The sequence below is a fragment of the Phyllostomus hastatus genome, unplaced genomic scaffold (assembly GCF_019186645.2).
Source record: "Phyllostomus hastatus isolate PE091 unplaced genomic scaffold, TTU_PhHast_1.1 phas_contig_40, whole genome shotgun sequence".
Classification (NCBI taxonomy): domain Eukaryota; kingdom Metazoa; phylum Chordata; class Mammalia; order Chiroptera; family Phyllostomidae; genus Phyllostomus; species Phyllostomus hastatus.
The window spans coordinates 27,331,996-27,352,301 of NW_025333872.1; the positions used below are offsets into that span (position 1 = coordinate 27,331,996).

At 36.6% G+C, this 20,306-nt stretch overlaps 1 protein-coding gene and 1 non-coding gene across 3 annotated transcripts in view; one reads left to right on the forward strand and one right to left on the reverse strand.

Annotated features, from left to right (window-relative positions):
* Positions 1-20,306, forward strand: part of SMAP1 (small ArfGAP 1) — a 154,583-nt gene that overhangs the window by 29,418 nt on the left and 104,859 nt on the right. The gene's annotated exons all lie outside the window — the stretch shown is intronic.
* LOC123822328 lies at positions 5,571-5,710 on the reverse strand. Its single transcript, XR_006786295.1, has one exon. It is a non-coding gene; the product is annotated as a small Cajal body-specific RNA 11 (non-coding RNA).

Genomic DNA, 20,306 nt, shown 5'->3' on the forward strand with positions numbered 1-20,306 from the left:
CTGTCATGGGGTCTGGTCTAATCTCCTATTAGAGAGATGGATCAGATCAAGAGAGGTTAAATTACCAGCTCAAAGCTGTGTCACCATGAGAGACCATGGGAGTGAACCAAAGTTGTCTGGAAACCTGTCTGTTGTTTGGGAGTCCACAAATAAGTGTGTTACCTTTGACCTTTATAAAAGGTAACTTTAAGCTTCTTATTTTTTTAATTTGTTTTACATTCAGCCATGTACACAATGAGAAAGATAAATTCTGGGTTTTTATACTTAACCAAACCTCTGTGTAATGACAGAATATTAAGGAAAAAAATAGTAATCAGAGTGAGGAATGATTACATTTTAAGTATTTATTTAACCAGTTTCTTTAAACACAGATTTGGCAATAATGTAAACATGTTTCACAACTTGGAATTCTGTTTATTTGGTGTTTGAGGTGTTACCTAGGAGCAAATGTTATCTCATGAAATCTGAATAGTGTCAGGAATAGTTTAAAAGAGAGAATTATTTGTAAATATTGAATATATTTGGGCTTGAGAGAGAAATTTTGCAAATACAAAGCACTAGAATATTTGTGAAAGAGTAAACAAAATAAAGGAAACCTGTAATATGCTTGCTTAAACTCCGAATTTTTAAAGTCAATTTTTGGATGATGTTAAATCATCTGGACAAAGTAAGAAATAGGTTTGACAAAGCTTAAACTTTAGGACAGTCAGGGCAAACAAGGATTATTGATTGTTAAAATTAAACTTTTTTTCATTTTCTCCTTTTGTCTTGTACCATTCTAATTCTTAAATGATTACCATAGCTTAACTTCTTTGTCAAAGTAAATCAACATTTGAAAAATACAGGCAAATGCTGTATTTGTAGAGTTTATTAGTTCCTAATGAACCTTCTAAGTTTTCAGTGTCTTTATGATATTTTGAATTTATTTACATCTTTTGCCTCTGCAAGTTTAAGGGAGAAATATAATAAAAGAGGGTTATATGATATATACTATCTTATTCTGCATAATCCCCCCCTCTTCCGCCATTTGACTGTGGGTTGGCGCACCTATTGCTCTGCTGTTATCTTTGAGATACTGGTTCTTTAGCTAAAAGCATGGGCTTTGAAGGCTGATGGCTGTGGGTTAAAAACCCTCAGTTTTCCCATTGTTGGCTCTGATTTCTTTTCTTTCCCTCCCACCCTGTCCTCTTTCCCTTTTTTTTTCCTTGTGGCAGGAGTGTGTTACTTAAACTTTCTAAGCCTCAGTGTTAGTACATGTAAAACAGCCATACCTGTGTCACAGGATTGTGAGGATTAACTGAGCTTGTGAAGTAATGTCTGGCATAGAGGAAGGTTTGGTAATTAAGTCAGGTTTTTCTTTTTTTAAGCACTCAGTTATTACTTTTCAGGAAGCATTTGTGAATTATATTTTGTGTGGTAAACAATGTAACTGAACAGATTTTTTTTACATTATTTCTAGCAATCCACAGAATGGACCACATTACTTTGTCAGTCTTTTTTTTTTTTTTTTAAGATTTTATTTATTTATTTTTAGAGAGGGAAAGGAGGGAGATAGAGAGAGAGAAATATCAATGTGCAGTTGCTGGGGGTTATGGCCTGCAACCCAGGCATGTGCTCTGGCTGGGAATCGAACCTGCAAAACTTTGGTTCGCAGCCCATGCTCAATCCACTGAGCTACGCCAGCCAGGGCTGAACAGATTTTTGACACTAGATCCATACAAGAATACTTTTTGGAAGACTCAAGAAAAGAAAGTAGTTATCTTTCTTTCTCTCTCTCCTATGTGTATGTGTATGTATACTTCTTATATTTTACCCTTTATCTTCTGTTCCACTGGAGTGGACATTCTAAGAGGTATGCAACAGAAGCCCTTGCCCCTACCCCTTTGGTAATCTTGATTTGAAAGAGACAGGCCAGGAGCATAGATGACATTCTGGATATCTGTGTGGAAAGAATAGTGCAAATGTTGTGTTGCAGAAGTTCAGAGAAAGTTAAAATCACCAACAGCAGGAATTAGGGAAGGCTTTTAATGCAAGAGGTAGTTTTTGAGGAAGACTAGAATCAAAGTTAAAGGAGAAGAGTGAAAACTTATTCTAGGTAGGGAGCAGCTGGTAAACAGGTTAGTGCATATGAGGTCTGTTCAGAAGGTATGCAGCCATGTAATATGAAAAATAGAGACATTTCCTGAAGAAGATAGAAGATACAAGAAACACTGTACATAGGACAGTGATGCCTCAGTCCCCTTCAAAGTAGGCACCTTGGGACCTAACACAGTCTCCCAGTCACCATCATCTGCCCTGTTGTATTTTCCTGAATCTCATCGACAGTCTGAAATCTCTTCCCTTTCAAAGGTGATTTTAGTTTGGGGAAAAGCCAGAAGTTGCAGGTGCCAGATCTGGGCTGTAGCGGGGCTGAGTCACATCTTGTATGAGACAAGATGCATGAGTAGGCACATTGTCATGATGAAGCCGCCAATCACCACTTGCTCATAGCTGCGGCCTTCTGAATCATCCAGATAGCTCCCGCAGAGGAATGTTCAAGCTTAATGCAAAATTGGATGCGGATTCGTTGCTCTACTTCCTCAGCCACTTTGAATGCAATGGCCACACAGTACACATGCTCACTCAATGGTATCTTGGTGCTAGGCAGAAATTTAGAGGAGAGGATAGACAAGGGGTGATTGTTGATTTGGGAGTCATCTGCATGGAAATGTTTGCCAAAGCCATGAGTGGATTAGACCCTGGTAAATCAGAGGGTCGATGAACAAGCCTGTAGGGAGGCAGCAGCAAAAGTGAAATCATTGAAGGAACTGAATGGGGGCCTGTAAGACTGCAAGGCTAACCAGAACACAGAAGCCCCAGGAGACGAGGGTTATAAGAAATAAGTATAGTCAGGAAAATTAAATGCAGAAGGGTGGTAAAAGGGACTAGGAAAGGGCATTTTATTTTGATAGACATTAAAACTAGGGTATTTTCTAAGCACTTATATGGAAGACTCTGTTGTAAAACTGAACCCAAACTGCTTCAGAGCCTGTTTTCTAACTGCTGTGCAGAGTTAAAAAAGGAAATCTTCATTATGTTGACACCATTCCCAAGTTTTTCTCAGGCCAACCTTTGCCATTTTTTAGCTCCTTTGCCACATTTCAGTGCTTGTTTTGTTTTGTACAATTAGTTCACTTTTGAAATGAATGCTATATTTTCCCATGAAATTCTGACAACTTTTATACTCTGTGAGGAAAATTTTTTAGAATTTATTTTGCAGCTCAAGGAGTATTGTTAATACACACACTCAGACACACACACACGCGCGCGCGTGTGGTCTTGAAAATAAGGCTTGAGTGACATTTTGTTTGCTAGGTTTATTTTATTTTGTTTTTATAGTTAACTCTTAAATAAACTAGTCAAATTGCAAGACCTGGTTCTGGGGAGACTGGTCAGTTTATTTTTGAAAAATATACATTAATTTTCAGCATTTTTCTCTTTCTTTTAAGAAGTACAATTACTTTTGTGAAAGTGAACATACTAGTGTCTTGGACTTAAAACATATGAAATTGGTTGTGGTGTTTATAACATACCTGCCCTCTGCTGGTGAGAATGCATTATTGCTCTTAACCCATTACCTTCAGTAACTTCTTTGAATTAAATAATACTCTATAATATTTTAGAGTGGCCATAAAATTAAATTTGGAAAAAATACCTTTATTGTGTGAAAGGAATATGTCTCTTTTTTAGGCAGGCCTACAAGTTAATTATTCTGTCCAAAAGACCATAGGTGAGAAATACTGATTTACTTACACTGATGATTATTATACATTGTGTGTTTGTGGTTTTGAATTTCTCTCTAAGTTCTGCATCTTCTCTGTTTAGTGTTGTAGCCAGTAGTCATTTATGGCTATTTAACTGATGTTAAATATTCAGTTTCTTTGTTCCAGTAGCCACATATCAAGGTGTAGTTGCCACATGTGGCAAATAGCGACTATGGCAGATTAAAAAAATATCACAGAAAGTTCAATTGACAGTGTTCTTATTTTTAAATTTTATGTAATAAAGATTATCATTTTCATGAAGTAATCTTTGTTCTTAGATTTACAATGAATTTCTTTTCCATGTACCTTTCTTACGTAAAGTTTATTAATAAAGAGCTCCAAATAATAAGAAGAACCTATTTAGAAGGATTTTAATTAAGATGTTTTTGTTACTGTGTAACTTACTGTACCTTATATATAATTGTCAGGTGACTACAGTACAGTTTTCTCAGTGTAGAACATTGAACATTTCTAGTGTTTTCATTCTCTCAAGATTAAAGTTAAAAATATGGTCATATTTTTTCTGTGCCACTTAACTGAGGTAATAGCTTTTTTCTCTTTTGATGCATCTTTAGAGTAGATAGAAAGCCATAAATCAGAGCATATGAAGAGAAACAAAGACTTTATAACAGTGTGAATTATAGTTTAATATTTGTTGGTTGATTTAAAAAAGTAAACACTTTACCCAGCTTCCCCTAATGGTAAACAGCTTGTAAAAACAATAGTGCAATATCACAACAAGGGTTTTGACATTGGTGGGATCTACCAGTTTTACTGTGATTTCTACAATTTACTTGTACTCACGTGTGTGTGTATTTATATATGTGTATTTAGTTCTGTACAATTGTATCACATGTAGATTCATGTATCTGCCATCACAGTCATGATACAGTACAGCTCCGTAACCACTAGGATCTCTTTCATTGCCGTTTTACAGTCACACACATCTTCCTCCCATTCTCCCCCTCCCCATCTGTTTTCCATGTCGCCAAAGTTTGTCTTTTCAAATATGTTATATAAATGAAATCATTTGATACTTTTGAGGTTGGCTTTGTTACTTAGTGTAATTCTTTGGAGATTTATCCAAATAGTTGCATATATTAATAGTTCTTTCCTTTTCTTTAATAAGTAGAATTTTATGGTGTGTGTGTATCTGTGTACCATAGTTGAACCACTCTCCTGCTGAAGGATTTCTGGGTCATTTCTAATTTTTGACTATTACAGATAAAGCTGTACATTTGTGAACAGGTTTTTGTCTGCTCATAAGTTTTTATTTCCCTGGTAAGTGCCCAGTAGTGCATTTGCTGGGTTGAACCATAATTTCATATTCAGAATCTTAAAACTGTCAAACTTTTTCAGAATGGCTGTATTATTTTACATTTCTTCCAATAATATATGAGTGATCCAGTTACAATGTCTTTATTGCTGTAACTTTATAAATCAGGTAGTATAAGTCCTTCAACTGTGTTATTCTTTTTGAAAGTTGTTTTTGGTATTCCAGCTCACCTGAATTTCTATATAAATTTTGGAGGCAGTTTATCAGTTTCTACAAAGTAATCTTCTGGGATTTTAATTGAATTTCTTTGAGCCTATATATCCATTTAGGTGAGAATTGACATCTTTTACATTATAGAGTTTTCCAATCCATGAACAAAGTATATTCATTTATTTAGATCTCATTTAATTTCTCTGAATATTTTATAGTTTTCAGTGTATAGGTCTTATTTATCTTTTGTCAAATTTATCTATGTTGCTTTTTTTTTTTTAATTGTCCTCTTGTGCCTTTAAGAGCCAGCCCTGTGCTCTGGATGGCCCTCATAAACTGAGAGGGAGATTACTGTGTGTCCTGCCAGACACCCCTCTTACAACTGAATGCAGAGGAGCAGAGAAAGCATAGGCCAGGACAAGTTTGTGTTGCTTTTTAAAATGTTATTGTAATGGTATTTTTTAAATTTTAATTTCTGATTGCTGTTGGCATATGGAAATACAGTAGCCTTTTGCCTCTTTATCTTCTCTTCTGCAACCTTGCTAATCTCAGGTATTTGTTTTATTAGCTTTTTTTGTAGATCCTGTCAGCCTTCCTACCTAGCTGATTGTCATCCTCAAAAAAGACTTTTTACTTCCTCCCCAGTTTGGATGCTTTTATTTACCTTTCTCTAACCATATTTCACTTGTTTAAATCTTCCATAAAATAGAAGTGTTCTTGCCAATATTGGGTGTTGTCACTATTTTTATTTTAGATATTTTGTTAGGTGTGTAGTGATAGTGATTTGCATTTCTCTAATGGCGTTGAACATCTTTTCTCATGTGCTTATTTGCCATCAGTAATATCTTCTTCAGTGAAATATCTGTTAGTCTTTTATTTTTTAAATGACTTTAAATAATTTCTTATTTTTCAATTACAGTTGACCTACAATATTAGTTTCAGTGATTAGACATTATATAATTAAGTTATCACCTCGATGATAAATCTAGTACCCATCTGACACCATATATAGTTATTGCAGTATAATCGATTATTCCCTGTGCTGTAATTTACATTCCAATGAGAATTCTGTAACTACCAATTTGTCTTAATTGCTTCACCTTTTTACCCATCTCCTAAAGAAGATCCCTCCCATCTTAAAGAAGACCCTGTAACATTTGTTCTAGTACTGGTTTGGTGGCGATGAGCTCCTTCAGCTTTTTCTTGTCCGGAAAACTGTCTTGTTAGTGATGTTGAAGAGTCTGGGAAACTGTCTCGTTAGTGATGTTGAAGAGGAAGGTGTTCAAATTTTTCAACCTTAACTATGTTAGCCATAGGTTTTTCAGGGATGCCTTTTATCAAGTTGAGGAAATTCCTGTGTTATTAGTTGGCTTTTTTTTTTAATCAGAAATGGATTGTTGGATTTTGTCAAATGCTTTTTCTGCATCTGTTGAGATCATGTAGTTTTTCTTTTTTAATTTTTTAATATAGTGAATTATATTGATTTTGCATGTTAAACTAACTTTGCATTCTTGGGACAAACCACACTTGGTCATGATGTATTATCTCTTATATATTCTTGGATTTGCAAACTTTTGCAAATATTTATAAAGGGTGTTGATCTGTAGGTTTTGTTTCTTGTGATATTTTTGTCTGGTTTTGGTATCAGGGTATTGTTGGCCTCTTAGAATGAATTGGGAAGTAATCACCTTCCACCCTTACCTCCTTTCCCCACCATTTCCTGAAGAGTTTATACAGAATTTGTATCATTCCTTAATTGTTTGGTAGATTTCCCTGGTGAAACCATGTGGGCCTGAAGTTGTTATTTTTTGTTTTTTTGTTTTTTTCCTTTGCTGGAAGGTTTTTTAACTATGGCTTCTGGTTCTTTAATAGATATTAGGCTATTCGGGTTATTTTTCCCTTCTGGAAAGATCTAATTTGTGTCCTTCAGGGCACTGGTGAACTTACTAGCATAAAGTTGTTCATAATATTCCTTTACTATCTTTCTAGTACTTGTAGAATTTGTAGTGATGTCACTTTTCTCATTCCTGATACTGATTATTTGTGTTTTCACTTTCTCCCCTAATCAGTTGGCCTACAGGTTTATCATTTGTATTGATATTTCTAAATAATCAGCTTTCACTTTCATTGACTTTCATTGTTGTTTTCCTATTCTCTGTTACATTGATTTCTGTCCTGATCTTTATGTCATCTTTGTTTCTGAAAGGTATCTAAGTATGGTAAACAGTTTTAGCTGAACAGTATTTTACTTTCAGGACTTTTAAGATGTCAGCACTGACTGCTGCCTTGCATTGTTTCTGATGAGAAATTTGTCGTCGTATTTATTTTTTTGTGCATAATATGTTTTCCCCCTAGATCCTTCTAAGATTTTTCTATTCATCCCTAGTTTTAAGCAATTATATTATGGTATACCTTTAGATGATTTTCTTCATATTTCTTGTGTTTGGTATTCTTTGAGTTTTTGGTCCTGCAGTCATATATTTTTCAAAAATTTGGAAATATTTCTGCAATTATTTCTTTAAGTACTTTTTTTGGTCACCTCATTCTAATTCAGGGAATTAGGCTGCTGCAACTGTTTTTTTTTTTTTTCCCCCTTGGTGTTTTCATTTTGGATGGATTCTTTAATCTTTATATTTCTGTATCTTTATATTTTTGTCTAATCTTCTGTTAACCCTATCCAGTGTATTTTTTTATATCAGGCAGTTTGATATGGGGTATATGGGTATGTATATATATATATATATGTGTGTGTGTGTGTGTGTATACATAATATATATAATCATATTCTATTCCATTGCTCACCTTAACTTGTTCAGTCTTTACTATAGCTTGTTGGACATATGGAAGTTACAGATAATAATGGTTTTATCATCCTTGCCTACTAATCCTATAATTATGTAATTTTTGGGTTGGTTTCAGTTGATTGGCTTTTCTCCTTTTTTATAGATCATATTTTTCTTATTGGTGAATTTTGTGTACTAGTTCTGGATTTATTTTTTATTTTTTTGTATTTCTATAAATACTCTTGAGCTTTTTCTTTCTTTGGTGCAGTAATTTGGGAACATCTGCTCTTCCAGATCTTGCTTTTTAAGTTTTATTAGGTGAAACTAGAGCAGCGTTTACTCTAGTTAGTTTTTCCCACTAGTGAGGGAAAGATTTTTTTGAATACCACATATTCATGATGTGATGCAGTTTTTAGTCTGGCTGATGGGCACAGGCACTATTCTGACTCTTTTGAACTTTAAGATTATTCCTTCTAATTGTTTTAGGTGGTTCTTTCTCTACTTTCTGTGGTTTCCTCACTTGTGTGTCTTAATCAGTGACGTTTTGTAGATCTAAGAAATTCTCTGTGTATCTCTCTTGTACTTTGCCTAATGGAATCTAGCCACTTTGGTCTCTGTAGACAGACACCCAGCTTCATCCCTCAAGTTAGGGATGTGACAGGAGAGTAAGAAGCTAGAAAAATTCCTGGGCAGGTGGAATGGGGAAACTTCAGACAAGAATATTAAACAAGGCCAAACAAAGCATCTTACAGCCAGCTGGTGAGTTGCAAGAACTTATCTCCCCTAACCAAGGACACTCTAGAGCAAATGGTTTATACTTCTCCTTCCTAACCAATGGGTACATAGCTTAAATCTCCCTGGCCTGGGAAATGGAGAACAGAGACCCAATTAATGACATTTGTGCCAGCTAAACCCAAGAACAGATGAAGTAAAGGAAACAAATAACAAAACTCCATTAAAAGCCAGATATACCCAAGATAAAAGTAACACAGTATAGCGGACCAAAGAATATTCACAAATTCCCCCATGCACTCATTTTGATGCATCAGCATATTAAAAATGTACCTGGAAAGCTGATGAATATTCTATTGAAACCCTTCAATAGAGTCTCGCTGCAGAAAAAAGATAAAAAACCTCCAGGTAAAGGACTGAGGGCAGACTTGCTTTAGAGCAAGTGCATGCCTCTTCTGTAGGCATGAACTTTTTTCCTTCCTCCTAAACTCTAAGGAAACTTGGAGCCAGGAGGGCAGCGGGCAGTGGCACCTCTACCCAGGCTTACCCCCTGATCATTCTCCAAGGCCTGGTCATTTCTCCAAGGCAGGAATGAGCTACTGCAGCCCCACTTTGGCTCATTCCTTTCCTTTAACTTTTTCTGTAATACTCCAAAGCAGAACACTGACTAGGCTCTCTCCTGTTACTACTTCTACTTGAAGTCCTTCCTTTGTCTCACTGTCCCCAGACTTACTAAATGTACACTCAGAATCACCTGGACTTGTGTTGTGAAATCTTTCCTACAAGAACTCACACACTACAGGCTGGCCTGAGGCAGATCTGCTCCAGGCCCGTGCCTGTGTGGTAACATTTCAGGAATGTTGTTTTAGATATTAATATTTTGTTTGGTTTTTAAGTTTTTAGTCAGTAGGCTAATTTCAGTGTCTGTCCCTTCATATTGGTTAGAAATGGAACCCAGTACAGTATACTTTTAGAAAAGGTATGAAAAGAAAACTACTTTAAAACTTTTTATTTTTATTAAAACTTTTCCTAGGGTCTTTGAAGATAATAGTGTAAACCCCCAAAATAAAAAGCTAAGGTGAGAGGCAATAAATGTTTATTTCAGATTAGAGAATAGCTATCTGGGAAGCATTGGTTCAGGCAGAAACTTAAACAATATACTGATTATGAGGTCTAGGCAAGGGGTATATTTATGAGAAAGGGAAGGGGAATAATTCCATAAATAGGAAGAGATTTCTATAGGTGCAAATAAGCTAAGTTATCTTTAGCTTACAGATACATGGTGGTGCTAATTCTAAAGCATGTTCTTAATTTTTAGCCTTCATAGTCAAGATGTCTGCTTTTTTGTTAGCTTTACAAACAGCTGTTTGGAATACAGTGTTGCTGTGTCCCAGTCCAAATGTTATTTTGCCTAATTCAAACCTTCCAAGGGTTTGAGGAGTAAGACATACAAGGTGATTCCTCTGGGATGGTGGCTCCAACTTCATTTTGAAATGTCTCCTTTTACAGTATTTTCACAATAGTTATATTTAAGTTATTTTAGAGTATCTGGTTATATAGTACTTAGAGTTATTAACACATATAGGAAAAAATGACAACTATTGATGTGTTGCTACTACTCTGTTCCACTGTCAGTTCTAAGCTTGACTCTGCTAAAAGTGTAAACAAGAATATTAAGGCTTTATTAAAAAACTATTTTTTAAATTAAGATTAATATTTACTTGATAATTATTGTCATCTGGGTACTTAATTTGCACTTTCAACAGTTGGATTTCTTTTGTTTTTTGAATTGTTGTTCAATTACAGTTGTCTCAATTTTCCTCCTGTTGCTCTCCCCTGCCCGCCCTGTGCCCCCACTCTCCGCTCCACTGTCAGTCCCCAACCCATTGTCCATGTCCATGGGTCCTTTATGCACGTTCCTTGACTTGACCCTTCTCCTTCTTTCCCTATTATCCCTCTTCCCCTATCCCTCTGTCAGTTTACTGTCAGGTTACTGTCAGTTTGTTCTTTATTTCCACATCTCTGGTTCTAGTTTGATCATTTGTTGTATTGATTAGGTTCCACTTATATAGGTGAGATCGTATGGTATTTGCCTTTCACTGCCTGGCTTATTTCACTTACCATGATACTCTCCAGTTCCATCCATGCTGTCAGGAAGGTAGGAGTTCTTTCTTTCTTTCTGCCGTTAGTATGCTATTGTGCAAATGCACCATAGTTTTTTGATTTACTCATTTACTGATGGACACTTAGGTTTCTTCCAACACTTGGCTATTGTAAATAACACTGCTATGAACATTGGGGTGCATAGGTTCTTTTGAGTTGGTTTCAGGATTCTTATGGTATAATCCCTGTAGTGGAATCAGTGGATCAAAAGGCAGTTCCATTTTTAGTTTTTTTGAGGAAATTCCATACTGTTTTTCACAGTGTTTGCCCCAGTCCTCATTCCCACCAGCAGTGTTCTAGGGTTCTCTTTTCTCCATATTTTTACCAGCATTTGTTTGTTGGTTTGTTAATGATGACCATTCTGACTGGCGTGAGGTGGTATCTCATTGTGGTTTTAATTTACATCTCTCTGATGGCTAGTGATGCTAAGCATCCTTTCATATGTCTCTGGGCCCTCTGTATGTTCTGCTTGGAGAAGTGCCTGTTCAGGTCCTTTGCCTATTTTTTAATTGGATTGTTTGTCTTTCTGGTGTGGAGTCCTGTGAGTTCTTTCTATATTTTGGAGATCAAACCCTTGTCCAAGGTATTAATGGCAAATATGTTTTTGTTCCCTTTTCATTTTGCTAATGTTTTCTTTAGCCATGCAGAAGCTTTTGTTACAATGAAGTCCCATTTGTTTATTCTTTCATTTATATCCCTTGCCCTAGGGGAAAGACACAAAGTATTTAAATTATTTTTTCCACTTCAAACTGAAAGTTTGTATTTATATTGAGCCACAATCTAAAGATGAAGAAAAAGCAAGTTACTTTTTGTTAATGTGTAGTTAACAAACATGCAAGCTGAATAAATTGAGTATGTATTTATTGATTATATTTTCTTAAGCTGTGATCTGACTCATTTCACTGGTCTTTTCAAAACTGTTTAGTGACTCCTTGTTGCTAGTAATGTAAAATCATATTTGGGAGTCAAGGTGCTCTGCAGCATTGTCAGCCTATATTTTCATTTATGCTAACCTTCTCTGTTTTCTGTTAGCTGTTGTTGACCAAAGATACTGTGTGCTTCCCCTTCTTCTAGTGCTGTGGTTGTTATCCCAGCTCACTGGCTTCTTGCTGTAGTCCTTTGCTCAAATGCTACATTATCAGTGTTATGTTCCTTGGCCATTGAATTTAAAATAGCATCCCATCTTTTTTTTTTAAGCACTTCCTATTCTCCTTACATGTATAATTTTTTCCTTCCTAGCCTTTTCCACAATTTGACATTCTATACATTTTTAACTTGTTCATCTCTTTGTTTTGCTCCACTGGAATGGTTAAAGAGAGAAGGGGGGCGTTCATCTGATTCATTTCCCTGCTGGATCCCCAGCATCTAGAAAGTTCTTGGCACATAGTAATCATTCAGCACTTTTTTTTCTTTTTTTATAAAAAGATTTTATTTAGCCCTGGCTGGCATAGCTCAGTGGATTGAGCGCGGGCTGCGAACCAAAGCATCGTAGGTTCTATTCCCAGTCAGGGCACATGCCTGGGTTGCAGGCCACAGCCCCCAGCAACCGCACATTGATGTTTCTCTCCCTCTCTCTCTCTCTCTCTCTCTCTCTATCTATCTCCCTCCCTTCCCTCTTTAAAAATAAATAAATAAAATCTTTAAAAAAATAAATTAAAATATTTTATTTATTTATTTTTAGAGAGGGAGGGAGGGAGGAAGAAAGAGATGGACAGAAACATCATTGTGTGGTTGCCCCCCCCCTCCCCCCACTGGGGTTCTGGCCAGCAACCCAGGATTGCACCCTGACTGGGAATCGAACCAGCAACACTTTGGTTCACAGGCCAGCACTCAGTCCACTGAGCCACACAAGCCAAGGAGCATGCAGCACATTTTGGATGACAATGAGTCAATGTCTGCTTACCCAGGTCTCATCCATTTTTCCAGGTCTCCTTCAAAATTACAGTGCATTTATGAAGCTGCCTTTGAATGAAGCTGTTTCCAGTTACTTCAAAGTAGCCTATCATGAATTTTTTCTTCCTTTGAACTTGTAGTATTTTCATATGAGAGAGAATTTTCTAATAGATATAATTATATGTAATTGGAATATAGGCTGCAAGATGGGAGGGAACAGTCTGTTACTGAAAATGTTTAAGAAGTGATGGATGGCCCAGTCAGTTAAGGGTATGAGAGTTGACATGCAGTAGTCTTCCTTTATCTGCAAGGGATAAGTTCCAAGACCTTTAGTGGATGCCTGAAAACAAAGATAGTACCAAACCCTATATATACTGTTTTTTCCTATACATACAGACATACCTATGATAAGTTTAATTTATAAATTAAGCTTAGGAAGTAATAACTAATAATAAAATAGAACAGTTATAACAGTATACTGTAAAAATGTTATGTGAATGTGGTTTTTCAAAATATCTTATTGTAATTATCCCTTATTTGCAGTTAATATTTCTATGTGACTTGTTTCAGAGGGATCTCTTTCTGAAGTCTTCATATAGGCTCAGTGCTTTCTGAAGCAACACTGCCCATCTCTTGGGACATGTTTTCTTTTTATATCTTCCATATGCAGATTTAATGCCTTTTCCATTTTACATACTGTGGCTCTGAGTTATGCAGTTTGCGTGCAAGAGCAAAACTAGCACACATTTCTTTTCTTCAACAATTTCATGGACATAAGATTTATTCTTACTGTAGATCTTTTTTTTTTTAAAGATTTTATTTATTTATTTTTAGAGAGGGAAGGGAGGGAGAGAGACAGAAACATCAATGTGCGATTGCTGGCGGCCGTGGCCTGCAACCCAGGTATGTGGCCTGACTGGGAATCGAACCTGCAACACTTTGTTTCGCAGCCCGCACTCAATCCACTGAGCTACACCAGCCAGGGCTATCTTACTGTAGATCTTATTACCTCAGCATTAGTTTTTTTTTCCTTATTAGGTTGAAAACTTTAACCCTTTTGGTTAAAGGAAGAACTTTAAAGTTTCTCTTCAGCGTATCTGAGTTGCCAGCATCACTACTCTTGTGCATTGAGACTTTATTAAGTAAAATAGAGTTACTTGAACACATGTAGTACATTACCAGGACAATCAGTCTGATAACTGAGACAGCTACTAAGTGACTGACAGATGGGGAGCATACATACAATATATGGGGTCCAGCAAAAGTCAGGCTTGCTTGAGTGTGGTTGGTAGACTACATGAATGTCTCGCACAAGATGGACAGCAATTTGAACATTTCACCTAAAATGTCATATGGTGTGCTTGAGTGTGATATTGTTATGTTACAGAATCACATGCTTATGATTTTGTGATAAAAGGGGTGTTATTTGTGCCAGACCCCATGTATCCAGCTTGGATACCCTGGACAATAGGGCGACTCATGTCCCAAGCAGGACAGAACTGGACGATAAGAGATTTCATCATGGTACTAACAATGACATGCAATTGAAAACTTATAAATTGTTTGTCTCTGGAATTTCCCTTTAATATTTTTGGATCCTAGTGGACCCTGGTGTACCCAGGTTCACTGAGAGTAACTGAAACCATTCAGGAGTGTCCAACATGTGACCCAGGATGGTTGTGAATGTGGCCCAACACAAAATTGTCTCCCTCCTTCCCTCTCCGCCTCATTTTTTTATTTGTTAGGTTTAAATCAGATAGTGTATCTGGAAACAGGATGAATGATGTCTTGCATATTCAATAAGATGGTGATTTCCTCTAAAATTACCCTCCTAGTTTTGGTAGCAGTCAGGGTGAGGGGTGTTTCTCAAGATCTTGGCTATTATTTATAAGCTAGAGACAGCTTGCATTTATATACCAGACATTGTACAAGTTACAGGGCATACAGAGTTTAATAAAATGAAGTCTCTATTCTCAACAAGATGACTTTTTCCTTAGAAAAAACAGCTAAAACAATTAATTAACTGTAAATCATTGTTGTAAAAGTTATTTGAAAAGTGTTGAAGGAATTGGAGAAGACTTTATAAAACTAAGTCATGAAAGAATTACTGTTAGCAGTTAATGTTATATTCACTATTCATTATTGTATTTTATTTTCTACTAATAAAAAATTAAAAGTAGTTTTTTATGATTGCTAGTCTATTATGGTAATCAGAAAGTTCAAAAGACTTCTGGTTGAGATGGAGGCATTTCAACATGGCTCTTCTCCTCGCACAACCACAGCAACAATTACAACCAGACTACAAAACAAGTATCACTCGGAACTGTCAGGAAATCTAGCTGTGTGGAAGCTTAACAACCAAGAAATTAAAGAAGTCACAGTGAGTGGTTCAGGAGGGGCGGAGACATGGAGATGCACAGAGAGGTGTGGAGACATGGAACAGGTGGTCCTGTACCCACCTGTGGTAGATAAAAATTGGGAGGGATACCTCAGGAGTGAGGGATCCCAGCCCAACACAACACCAGACCACCCAGCCCAGGGCTCCAGTACCAGGAAGATAAGTCCCCATAACTTCTGGCTGTAAAGACCAGTGGGGGTTGGGGTGGTGGAAGAAACTGAAGGATTCTCAGCAGTCACCTCTTAAAGTGCCTGCAACAGACTTAGAACTTGTGCAGGCTAGCTTCCAGAACCAGGCAGCAGCTGGAAGGGCACCAGTGGCATATAGGGAGAAATTGAGGTGTCTGGCATCAGGGTGTGTGCCAGGGGACAGCTTCTTTCCAGACAAAACTCCAGAGGCCAGGCAGCGGCATTGTCCCCTTTCTGTGCCCTCCCCTACACAGAGCCACAGAGTGTTGACACCGTTATCAGAGACTCCATCAAACTGGGTCACATGGGTTGCCCCACCCAGGCAATTACCTAAGTCTCCTCCCTATCCAATTTACTGGAGAATGGGGGAAAAGGTGCACGGATGAAGAAGTACAAATGGGTAGGTACAGAATAGACAGGGAGATGTTAAGAACAGTATAGGAGGTGGAGTAGCTAAAAAACTTACATGCATGACCCATGGACATGAACTAATGGGAGAATTGCTTGAGGGAACAGGAGATACTGAGTGGATCCGGGCATAGGGGGGAAAATTGGGAGAACTGTAATAGCATAATCAATAAAATATATTAATAGAAGAAACGTAAAGTTTTGTCTCAGAAAAGCATACAATTTTATCTTATTTCTCAAAAGATATGAAAACTACAAAGCAAGTATATTTAGCTCTCAGTAAAATTCCTGTTCTTTAAAATAGTCTTTTTTACCTTGTTTATGTGTGTGTGTATATATACACATATACACATACATGTATATACATATATAAATATATATGTATACACATATATAAACATCTTTCAGAAAACCTTATTTTCCACTTTCCATGGAGTTTTTGTATCTTGAAACTATCTTTCATCTATATCTGAAGGTTGTTAGTCACTTGGTACTATATACATTTTAGTTAGATGCATTTGTATCAGTACTTAAAAAAATATTGAATCAGTATTTAAAGAAGAGAAACTTAGCAGTAATCAGGTGCTACAATGGTGTGTTTTCTGGATACAGTATTATATTATAATTGAAACTATTCAAGGTGGGAGGGACACTGTACATTTCACTTGAATGCACCTTGTCCTTGTACCTTGTCCTGATTTTGCCTGCTGTAATTGGACTTACCTTTCAGTAATCACCTCAAATGCCACTCTCTCCACAAAGCCTTCATTAATATCCCTGGTCAACATTCATTTTTTCTTATTTTATGTTCCCCCTTCATCTTCACTTACACTGTAATCATTGTATGCCTTACTATTGTTGAAGGTTCTTGAAGACTGGATTGGTGTTTTGTTGTCTTCATCTAATACCTTGGTGAAAATAGGTATGTGGTGGTTCAAATTGAATCTAGAAAACTGAGGTTAATAAAAATGTGCTTTATTAATCTTTACCTCTCCTTTCAGAAATTTGGTTCTAAAATAAGGGATTCAATCTCTTGTACATTCTGTTTACTGCTACCAACATACAAATATAATTCACATTGAATTAGATAGATTACACATTTAGTTGCTATAACAAAAAGAACCTGGAATAGTGTGGCTTAAACAGGATAGAAGTTTATTTCTCCTTTAGGTTAGTCTACAGATGAACTGTTCATTATGGATAGAATAGCTCTGTTATCTTCAACATGGGACTTTCATATCTGGATCCAAGGTAGCAGGTTCATTTCTTATCATCTCCTAGTTAATGGGAAAGGGAAAAAGGCAAGGAGAACATAGGCCCGATTTGGTTAATGGCAAAACGCATCATTTCAGCTCACAAATCATTGGTCAAAACTTGGACATTAACCACATTTTGCTACAGGGGAGACTAAGAAATGTAGCCTCTATCTGGGCAGCCATGTTTCTAGCTAAAAGTTAGGGGATTTTATTTTAAATGGAAGAATGGCAAAATGGATATTAAAAACAACAGTTTATGTCTCACAGCTTTTGAATTTGTTTTCATTTTTTAAAAAATAGTGGATGGATTGTTCTAGGTATCAAAGAACCTGTATATTTGAGTAAGTCGTCAGATTTAGTAGATTGGTTTTTTATTATACTGCCTGTTCCCTTACTATAGGTGATACGGAACGCCATATAGAAGCCTACCCAGTGAGAAGTGTACCATCTGCTTTAGTAGGCACAAATAATTTTTTAATTTGTATGAAAAAATAGCAGGTGTCTCTTGTGTGAGATAAGCTGTAATGGCGTTTATAGGAAGGAGACTAGAAGGATGGATTTATAAGGAAAGGCTTTATGGAGAATTTGGGACTCTAGCTAGGCCTTGAAGATGAGGCAGGATTTATATGGTCCTGAGCAGAACATTCTAGGGAAATGGTGTACAGGAAAGTTTCAAGATAAGATAATTGAGTTGTATTCAAGGAAAAGCAATGAGTCTGTTTTCATTGGCTTCCTGAGTATGTAAGTTGGAGTAGGGCAAAATAAAACTGATTTAAGAAGGATCAAAATTATAGATGGTCATGAAAGCAAAATAGAGGAAAATAGAAAGCTGTGTTAAAGGTTTGGAGTTGGAGACTGAAATGGTAAGAGTTTAATTTGGTAGTGGAATTCAGAATGGGTGAATTCCCTCCTTCTCCCCCTGCCTAATCTTTGTGAGGTAATCGGTGACCTCTCTGTTTCACTCATCCAGATGTTCTGTTCTAGGCCTATTCTTCATAACTTCTCTGAAATTTTTTTTTATTAAGTATATTATTTATTCCTTGCTAAATTGCTTACCATTCTTGCCATACATTAAATTCTCCCAAGTAATAAGATGTATTTCTAAATTTTCTCCTTTGTTGACCTGAATATCTGTTTTTACAGCAGTGCCTTATGTTTATGGTGACTTAGTGATAGGTCCTCTATCATAGCAAAATGATCACTCATTCTTCTCTACATATTTTGTTGCTATTATCTTGTTTCCCTTTATATAAACATTAAGATCCTTTTACTCAATTTTTAGAAGTTAGAATCTAATCAGAGTTGTATTAAATCTATTATTTTTTTCTAATTTTGTTTCAATCATTGTTCAAGTAGTTTTCTGTCCTTTACTCCCATCCCAGCCCACCCACCCCTCCCTCTCCACCTCCCTCCCATTTCTACCCTCCCTAGTTTTTGTTCAAGTGTCCTTTATATTTGTTCCTTTAAACCCTTCCCATTCTCCCCTGAAATTCCCTCCCCTCTCCCCTGTGGTCACTGTTAGCCTATTCTCTATTTCCGCGTCTTTGGGTATATTTTGCTTGCTTGTTTGTTTTGTTGTTTAGGTTCCTGTTAAAGGTGAGAGCATATGGTATTTGTCTTTCACTGCCTGGCTTGTTTCGCTTAGCATAATGCTTTCCAGCTCCATCCATGCTGTTGCAAAGGGTAGGAACTCCTTTTTTCTTGTCCATACTACCCAAAGCAATTTACACATTCAATGCAATACCTATTAAAGTACCAATGGCATATTTCACAGACATAGAACAAACACTTCAAAAATTTATATGGAACCATAAACTACCCCGAATAGCTGCTGCAATTTTGAGAAAGAAGAGTAAAGTAGGAGGGAGCACAATACCTGATACTAAACCGTATTACAAGGCCACTGTAACCAAACCAGCTGGTACTGTCATAAAAACAGGCACATGGACCAATGGAACAGGACAGCGAGCCCAGAAATAAACCCAAGTCTTTATGGTCAATTAATATTTGACAAAGGGGGCATCGACTTGTCTGAAATTTTTGACATTGTTGACCAACTTAGAACTCTTACTGTCTGTGATTTTGTGCTGCTTTTCATTTTCGCCCTAAGACTCAGCATTCTGCTTTTTTTTGCGCTTCTTGGGGCTGTAAATTTTCTCTTGAAGACAGTGCTCATGTATATACCTTCAGTTTGAAATTTAGCCCTATATTGCTAATTGCTTGATGGACATTTTCATCTTGATGTGTAAAGCATTCAACAGATTTCCTGCAAAGTTTTCTGACATTATAAGTACCTTTATGCTTTAAACCCCAGATTTAAAGCAGAAGTTCCAGCTATCTTGATCTCTACCTTCTCTCTTATCACTGTGTTTCCCAGCCTCTAAGTCCTGTCGTTCTTCCTGGTGATTCTCACATTTGTTAATTTCCATTCTTACTGTTGCCATATTTATCAGTTCTTTAACCTGGTGTGTTTGTATTGTTAGTATTCCCTAAGTGTTCACTGGTAATGGATATGAGTCAAAGTGCTAACATTAGTGAGCACATACATCTTCTCTTCTGTTACTGGAGTTTTGTTTTAGTGTGATGGTGATTGTGGTTATTAGATTATTAATATTAGTTCAGTTGACCCTAGCTTTTTTTTGTTTTAAATGAGGTAGTGATATGGATAATTCAAAGCCCCCAGTATTTGAATTCTAAATACACTTTGATTTTTCCCCTCAGCAGATCTGATTCCTAGTATGTTTTAACAAATTTACACAGTTTAAAGCACATATTCAATAAGAATAATGAAAGCAGATCAGGGAATATGCTGAATATTTGAATTGAAGACCTTGTCAGGAATAATCCAGAATTTTGCTATTCAAAATGTGGTCTGTGATGGCAGCTGGGCACACACTGGTAGCTTGTTAGGAATGCAGGATTAGGGTTATAGAATTAGAATTTGCATTTTATCCCCATAGATTTTTACATGAACTTTGAAATAGATTGTTTTATGTGTTATAAATGATGGAGAGTAAGGAGGAAGGCAACTGTAGCTAGTAGTCATGGCAAAGTCCTCTGTGAGCAGGCAGTATGTGAACTGAGGCCTATGGGATAGAGTGAGTTAGGCATGCGAAGACCTAAGAAAAAAACATTTGGGATAGCGAGAGCAACAAATGGAAAGGCATGAAGGGCAAGAAGGGCATGTGTAATCATA